Consider the following 8,925-nt stretch of genomic DNA (forward strand, 5'->3'; position numbering starts at 1 on the left):
GATGGTCCTTTTTTCTAGGCAAAGGACCTAGGCGGAAGTTCCAGGTAGGAAGGCCTGGAATTTTGGTGTGAACCGGGTTGGCGTTTTTTTTTTTTTTTTTTTTAATGTGGCTTAAAACAGGAAATCTAATTTTTGACTTGCATTCTATAATAGAATGAAACTAAAAGAAAGCAGGAGACAGTGCTACCCAGTGAGGCGCCACCCTCTGGAGCACCGGCTGGCTTCTACAATTGGTAGGGAGAACTAAGATCCCGCAGGTCATGTGGTATGGCCAATCCTGCCCCACCCCACAAGAAAAACCAAAGCCCAAGTAAACAAACGACGAAGCCTATGGTCAACTGATCCAAACCAGTCTTCTGTCTGAAAGGCTGAAGTGGGCCAGGTATCATGCCAGTGGGTCCTGTACTTCTTCCCTCTTTCAGGGTCACCCCTGGAGGAGACCTGAGAATCAGATGGCCTGGTCCCAGCACTGGAACCAGAGTGAGAGGAGATTCAAAACTGAGGCTGGGGGCGGGGTATGGGGGTGGTATTTATAAGTTGTGTCTATACCTGTGCTCACATACTTAATGCTATGCTTTTCCTGCATTTTCCTTCGGAGAATCTGTGGCCCCCACCTGCCTCTGGAAGCACAGGGTTTGGCTAGCTTGAGTGCATGCCGCGGGGCAACACTAGGAATACTAACCCCATTCCTAGGATGCTGGCGTTTGGGGGAATTATAACCAACGAGAAAAAGCCTACACAATGAAGCCTACAACTGCAACAGTATGTGGGAATAACTAAGGAAAACTGATGAGAAAAACAAAAGCTTTGTTGAGAACACAAAGCTTTACCAGTTGATAAGAATGCTTGAATATATAAAAGAACATCATATTCCTGGATGCTAATAAATGTAACAATGTCAATTCTTCCTGATTTGTGAAGTTCACTTCAATAATCATCAAAAAGCTGTTTTTAGTTGGTAAACAAATTTTTTATCCAGAAGAGTAACCATCATATCTTTCTCATATAAGTACACACACATATAAATACACTTTTAAAAGGTACAAGGACAGAAAGCTCATCTAAGTCTATATACAAGTTAAAAACATAGATCTAGGATGCGTAAAGGGTGACAAAACAATTTGGATGGTACAGATATACAACTGTATTATAAAATAACATATTATGACTTGATGTGTCATTTATTAAAATTGATGTTGGGGCAGTTAATGGGAGACCATTTTTATTTTCACATAATACATTCAAAGTAAATTCAGTAACAGTTAAAGTATATTTTATAAATAATAAAAACTGCAGAATAAAACATTAATGTTTAGAGGTGGTTAGATTTTGTAGGTTTAGAAAAGATAGCAGAAAAATTGAGCTATATAAAAATTGAAACCTTCTGAAAAAAATTATCGAAACAAACTGGGGGAAAATGTTTATGGCCAAAATGAAGACAGATAATATCCTTATTATATAAAGACACTGCTCAAATAGATTGGAAGATATTAAAGCCACACAGACAATGAATGCAAAGAGGAGAAATATAATTGCTGAAGAAGCTCAGAGGAAACTATTCAGTGTCCTTAAAAACGAAATAAATAAAATTAAAATTAGATGTCCCTTCTCTTGTTAAACTAGCAAAGGTGAAAAGCACTATCATGAGTTAATAGCGGCAGTGCAAATCAATATGTTTTCGAATGAAAACTTAGATGTGTATCAGGAACCTTAGACAAGTATACCCCTTCTAATACAATGAATCCCCTTCTGATACAGGAACTCCCTTTTGGCAAAATCTTAAAAGACTCCTAAGTTTAGAAAAATATTTTAAGGACCAAAATGTTCATCACAGTATCCTTTACAATTGTGAAAAACCAGAACTAAATGAAACATTCAAACAGAGGGGAGGGCCACACAGATAAATCTCTGGGCATACTCTGCAGCTATCAGCAAGGTGAAAACGACTTCCCGGGGACAGAGCAGGGTGTGAGGTGTACGGTTACATGGAAAAAGACATGCCATGCACACATGGGATGATCACAGCTAAATGAAAACTATAACCATCTTAAAATAGGTAACACGCCCACATGTGTCAGTAGGTGAGACCGAACAGAGGTACCACAGAAGCCAGACTTCCTCCCCACTACTCCCTACAGGCAAGCACCTCCTTAGTCTGGTGATTAGTTTTAAATTATAAGAAAACAAGAGGACTTCCGTGGCGGTACAGTGGTTAAGACCCTGTGCTTCCCAACACAGGGGACTCAGGTTCAATCCCTGTTTGGGAAACTAAGATCCTGCATGCAGTATGTGCAGCCAAAAAAAAAGAAAACAAACCAAAATGACCAAAATGTTAACGCTGTTTATGGTGTATTGGAGTCGGGGGCAGGGGACAGCAAGGCAGAGAGAGAGAGAGATCTCAGTTCAGTTCAGTCGCTCAGTCGTGTCCAAGTCTTTGCGACCCCATGAACTGCAGCACGCCAGGCCTCTCTGACCATCACCAACTCCCAGAGTCTACCCAAACCCATGTCCATCGAGTCGGTGATGCCATCCAACTATCTCATCCTCTGTCATCCCCTTCTCCTCCCGCCCTCAATCCTACCCAGCATTAGGGTCTTTTCCAATGAGGTAGAGAGATCTACCTTTTCATAAAACTGAAATTGTTTTTAATGAGTCAAGTTAGTGCTCTCAAATGAACAATAGGAATCCTTTTAAAAATCCTTTAAAAAAAAGGAAAACCAGTTTGTGCAAATCAGTAAAAAAGAAAAAAAGCACAGACACAATAGTAAAATGGGCAAAAGGCCTAGATTATACACAGAGAAGTTTAAAAGCATACACGGGCAGGAGGGAATTCATGAGGTAGCAAGAATCACTTTTTTGGCTTATCAAACAGGCAAACGTTTTCTTGGTTTAAGTAATAAATGTCCAATGCTGGTAATGTTGTTCAAAGGCTTCTTTATTCCAGGCATGGGAAAGCCATTTCTTTGCAAATATGAACTGCTCAGTCTGTCTTATAAGGAGTGCTATGCTGAGAAAGGTTGTGGGCCATTCTTCAGGTTCAGGGCCAGCGTGACTGATTAGCTATACACATCCCTGCCCACCCGCCTCCTGCCCTGCCTGTAGCTGGTGGCTGTGAGTGCTTGCTGCCCCTCAGGAAACAAATTCTGCACCATCTTTTGAGAACCACAGAAATGCTTTTCCTGTCTCATCTGGTAATACCACTTTTTGGAAATCTATCTTCAGAAAACAACTACAAATACAATGCTTTATGATCTGTTCATCCAACTTTTATATCACTGCCATTTTTAAATTGGCATTACAAATTAGTGAGAAAAAGAGAACTCCAAATCTGTAATTATACAAAAAATGTTTACTCAGAAAAATTATTTAAAGTACAGTGAATACTCCAATGTGCTAAGGTGTGGTTGTATCTGACATATGGCTGTGGTCTGTAATTCTGCGGTTTAGCAACTGTCACTAAGAGAACTTTAAGAACACCCCCTGAGTGCCTACTATGTACCAGGCACTGTTAGGCTCTGTTGTACGGACGAGCTCCAGGCCTTTCAAGAGTTCCAAGGGGAGGCACTGTTACCGCATTTCCTGAGAAAGTGAGGTTAAGCAGCTTCTGAGGAGGGAGCCGGCTCTGGCTTCAGGTCAGCCCGGCTCCAAAGCCCACACTCTCCCTACCCTACCAAGGGGCTCCTCAGCCAGTGAACACAAGCATGGTCCTGGGTGTGTGCTCTGATGAGAGCACCCTGGGGCGGGGGAGTTTATTAGCCTGCTGTGTTTCTGAAATTTTTTTTTTTAATATGCTTACTACTGTTTAATGAGGAAAGTAAACCTAACAACTGGTAAAATGAGGGTGTGGACAAACTACTTCATCTGTGGATCTTTCCAGGCCTGACATTAGGCCTCTTAATTCCTTAAGCGGGGTTAAGAGTGCAAATTCTTCACAGAGCAACTGTAGTAGTTCTTCACAGAGAGTTGAGTAGTTCAGTTGCTCCCAAGAGAAAAAAAAACAAGTGTACACATCTTTTTGACCTTGAGGAGAGAAGTCCAGGGGTGCTTCCAAAGCCTTCAAGATGCATATACCTTTTGGCCCAGAAGGTCTATTGCTGGGAACTTCTCCTTGGGGAACACAACCACATGCAAAGACATCAGAGCAAGTTGCTAATGGAAATTCCAAGACTCAAGAGGTAATGGGGAAGCAGTGCACATGTACCAGATAAGTTTCAGGTGTACAACACAGGGAGTGAGCATTCTTACACATTCAGCAACAATCACCACAATCAGCACAGTTACCATCCGCCACCACAAAGCTGTCACAACAGTACTGACTATATTCCCTATTTGTACATTACATTCCTGTGACTTATTTTATAGCTGGAAGTTTGTACTTCTTAACCCCCTCACTTTTCCCGTCTATCCCCCCATCCTCATATAATACAGTATGTTAATTATAACTAAATAAAAAAAAATAAAAGGTTTGCAATGGAATAAAAAAAGAGATAAAGAACAGTAACCCCATTTTCCAAAACTAGAAGTCTAGTGAAATAAACTAGGCCACATCTATGCAACCAAGTATCAGGCAGTCCTGAAAGATGACACTGGGGGATACATTTAGGAATGTGGGAAGATGTTTATGATACATTAGAAGAAAAACCGCCACCTTTAAAATAGTATGTATTTTATTTAAAAATCGAAATAAACCTATACACAGGAAAAAATGTCTGAAAAGTGTATACCTCTTTTAGCAGCAAGTATATCTATGACAGGGAAATACAAATATTAAAAAAGCAAAACAAAACAAAACACCAAAACCTCAAAGATGATAGTATTTTCTAATCATCTTCAACGGATAGGTATTACTTGCATAATCAAAGAAAGCTTACAACATGAGTGTTTCTACATTAAAAAACATAGCCTGAGTATAAGAGCAGTGCTCACACTGTCTGATGTATCAGGAATTGGTTAGGAAAAGCCACGAAGAATAGCATTATCCTTGGGGGCCCGCTAGAATAGCAGCAAGAAAAGCAGCAAGGTGAAAGATAACAAGCTGAGGTACCTGCCACCACAGGCAACTAGAGCTCAGCTTGAAAGGTATGGAGGCAGTGGCTTGTGCATATTTTATAAATTCCAACTAGTCCAGGGATGACCGGCAGAGTTAACTACCCACGTTGTCACCGCTGCCATCTGTGGTATGAAAGCAGCATCGGAACAGAGTCAAGTCTGATGCTCCCTGGCTTTCTAGAGTTAAGGTCTCTTAAGAAGCCTTGGCCCAGGACCCTCGACAAATGTTCCACAGCAGACCCCCTTGAGGAGTCTCCATCACCTCTTAATCCAAATATCTAAAGACCAGGATGCAGTAATGGGGGGAGGCACGTAAAGAAAAGTCTAGAAGAGGTGGTGAAGAAGGAACATGCAGCTGGATCATGAAGAGTCCACGGATGGTGAAAACTCTGAAACCTTCCTGCCTGTGAATGGTGCAGTGGCTTGGAGAATGACTTCAAGAGCCTAGACCTTTGGCAGGGGCAAAAAACTTGACCGGGATATGATATAAAGTACACAAAACCACCTACGAGGTATTCTGCCAAAGTAGCCGAAGACGAATCAAACCAAATTCTCCAGAGTTTAGCACTAACTTCCATTTACAGAAAACACAGGGAGAGAGGGACAAGTTAAGGATACCACAGGAAGCAAACAGACACAGTTACAAGGGGGGACATTCCACAGGACAACTGACCTAGTTTCTTCCAGGACTACTGGCTTAATCACACAAAGCTTAAAAAAAAAAAATGAGAGCTAGAATGATGGCTGCCATTGCTGGAGGGAGGGGGAAATGGGGAGTTCTTGTTCCATGGATACATAATTTGAGTTTTTCAAGATGAAAAGTCCTGAGTATCCACTGCACAATAATGTGGCTCTACTTAACACTGCTGCTGCTGCTGCTGCTGCTAAGTCGCTTCAGTCATGTCCAACTCTGTGCGACCCCATAGACGGCAGCCACCGGGCTCCGACGTCCCTGGGATTCTCCAGGCAAGAATACTGGAGTGGGTTGCCATTTCCTTCTCCAGTGCATGAGAGGGAAAAGTGAAAGGGAAGTCGCTCAGTCGTGTCCGACTCTTAGCGACCCCATGGACTGTGGCCTACCAGGCTCCTCCATCCATGGGATTTTCCAGGCAAGGGTACTGGAGTGGGGTGCCATTGCCTTCTCCACTACTTAACACTACTGACCACTTAAAAACGTCTGAGATGGTTAATTTTATGTCATGTGTTTATCAGAATTAAAAATAAAATTTAAAAACGTGTGCTTCTAAATTTAAACAGTTAAATCTTAATATAAGGCATATAAAAGCTGTTTGCTATACTAGGAATTGGGTGGAGGGAGGGGGGAAATATATTTCTCCATTATTCTTGGGGTCACACAAGGCATTAAGAAAAAGTGAGAAGAGATTGCTTTAGATTAAGAGAAACTTGAAATCAGACAACCAAATGCAATCAATAGAGCACATTTGGATCCAGGTTCAAACAAGCCAGTTATAAAAGGACATCTTGGCAATGACTAGGAAAATCTGATTACGGTCTGGGTAAGACACTTTGTTTGACTTGATTCAAAATTTTCCTTCTTAGGTAAATATACTGAAGTTTAAAGAACAGAGATGACACAATTGAAAGAAAGTGTGCTAATAAGCAAATAATAATTGAGGTAGTATGGAGATTTAGCAAAAATGGTGAAGGAAGAAATGGGATGGCAGACTGATGAAGGGTGTGAGTAAAGCTATGATCCCGGGGAAAGCAGCAGATTTCACAAGGTAGTGGTGAGGTAGAAGTTATCATAAAGAAATGACAGGGTTTTCCTGGAGTTGCATGGAGGTTACAGTTACAACCATTCAGAAAAAGGATGGGGTCTTTTCGAAAAGGCACAGGAGCCAACTCGAAAGGACTCCCAGTGGCCAGAGCTGGAACAATTGTAAACTAAGTAATGGTCATGTTGAATTACAGCCCATGCCACAAATCCATGCTATATAAATAAATTACTGAATAAAAATCTAGAGGAACAACTTTTCCTCACAGAATTCTAATTACTAAACATAGAAGGGATGAGAAAAATGAAAAAATCACCAGTATGACAGAGTAAAAACGGCTGTAGGTAAAATCCACTTGCTAGATTCTAGAATTCAGTAGGTAAAAGTTGGAGGAGAAATTGGAAGCTCTCCTGAAACTTTCTCCTGAGAGATATTTATTAATCACCAAGAGAAACAAATGAAGGTTAATTAACAACATCAACAATAAGCCATACTGACATTATCTTCCCTTCAGGTAGTGGTGGCAGGATCAGAAACAAATATACAGTGGGTGGGAGGGTGGTCCATGGGAGGAAACAGGGCCAGTCAGTGAGGGCTGTTCCACCAGGAACTTGGGAAACAAGGATGAGGGGCTGTGTAGTGAGCGCTCATGTGGATCAAGTGCTCATTTGGCTGGTGCAGGCCCTAATGACTCATGTTGGTTTTTAAGTTCATGACTTTGGAGCCACACATCATAGGTCAGAAACGGCAGAATGAGAAAAAGCATGGCAGTGAATAACGACAGACACAACCCACCCTGCCAGGCCAGGAGTCAGATTCTGAGACACTAGGTCACCTGGTTCCCAGGTGTGTTTGCATCTGACCATCATTCAAGTCAGTGATGCAAAACCTTTACATTAGAACACTATGGCATGAAAGAGATTTTTAGTGCAATTCATGGCTCATACTTTTGAGTGAGGTCTGCTCAGCACAGAAATAGGACTTTAGGTGAAGCTGGCTGTGCTGATGATGCCAGAGTCCAACAACAGAAACCGTTTTCAAATACTCCTTCTTTTTTCAAAAATACAAAACCCCAAGCCCTCAAATATAAAACTACTAAAAATTCTACTTGATCAGCAGCAGATTTACGAACTACAAGACCAATTATAAGAAAGTGTTTAGCAAAAATATTCTTCCCTGATCAGTGTCCCCAAAATTCATCTAATCCTAAATTGTAAGAGAAATGGCTATCTGAACTTCACTTTAACAATGTCTTTGACCCCCTAATTCCACCAGTGTCCCATCTGATTTAACATGAAATAACACTGAAATTACTAAAAAGAAAGGTGGCTTCGGTCAGTACAGATGTTACTTTTCTTCAGAGAGAATGTGGCAGGAACAAAACAAACCTGGGTTGAGCATCAAGATTTAAAATAAGTATCTCAGGGACTCTCAAAAACCAAACAAGCGAACCAAACCAAGCTGGGGTTCAGTTTTTGCCTCATCACTTACAACCCAGGTCAAATCAAATGACAACCTGGAGTTTCAAGTTTGCTCTATCTGTACATATGAAATAAATATCCTCAACACAGGTGCAGTGCAGCATTCCTTAACAGATCAAATAAAACACATGGCAATGTTTTCAAAATTATGAACGTCTATGTAAGCACATTACCAATTACTTCAGCTTTGTGGATTATCACCATAGGTACACCTCACACACCTTTTTACGATGCCCTTTGCTGATGCATCCCATGTGGTAAAGATATTGTATGTCAAAACTTCTGTAAAAATTCAGGCAACAGAGTTCCTGTCTGGAGCACACCTGCCAGTGACACATTTTTTGTCGGGATGTCAAAATCGAGGTTCTCTGTTCTATGGACACCACCAGAGAAGGACAAAATCTATCGGCTTCTTTGCCAAAAATACTCTCTGAGGTTTTTTGCCTCAGTGACTGGCACACGTGCTGACTGTCCGTCTGCAAAAAGACTGTTCTATCACCTTGCAACCGCTTGCTGTTTTCTGACTACAGCATGACATGTTTTCGAGTTGTTAACAAGGTGGGAGGGCTGGTGCAAGACCTTCTTTCATTCAGAGCACTCCAAGGGTCTCTCTCCAGGAGAAAGCCTAAGAGGTTGAGAATATTCTGACTGGACGTGTT

The sequence above is a fragment of the Giraffa tippelskirchi genome, chromosome Y, assembly GCF_054371585.1.
Source record: "Giraffa tippelskirchi isolate mGirTip1 chromosome Y, T2T-mGirTip1v1.2.pri, whole genome shotgun sequence".
NCBI classification, from domain to species: domain Eukaryota; kingdom Metazoa; phylum Chordata; class Mammalia; order Artiodactyla; family Giraffidae; genus Giraffa; species Giraffa tippelskirchi.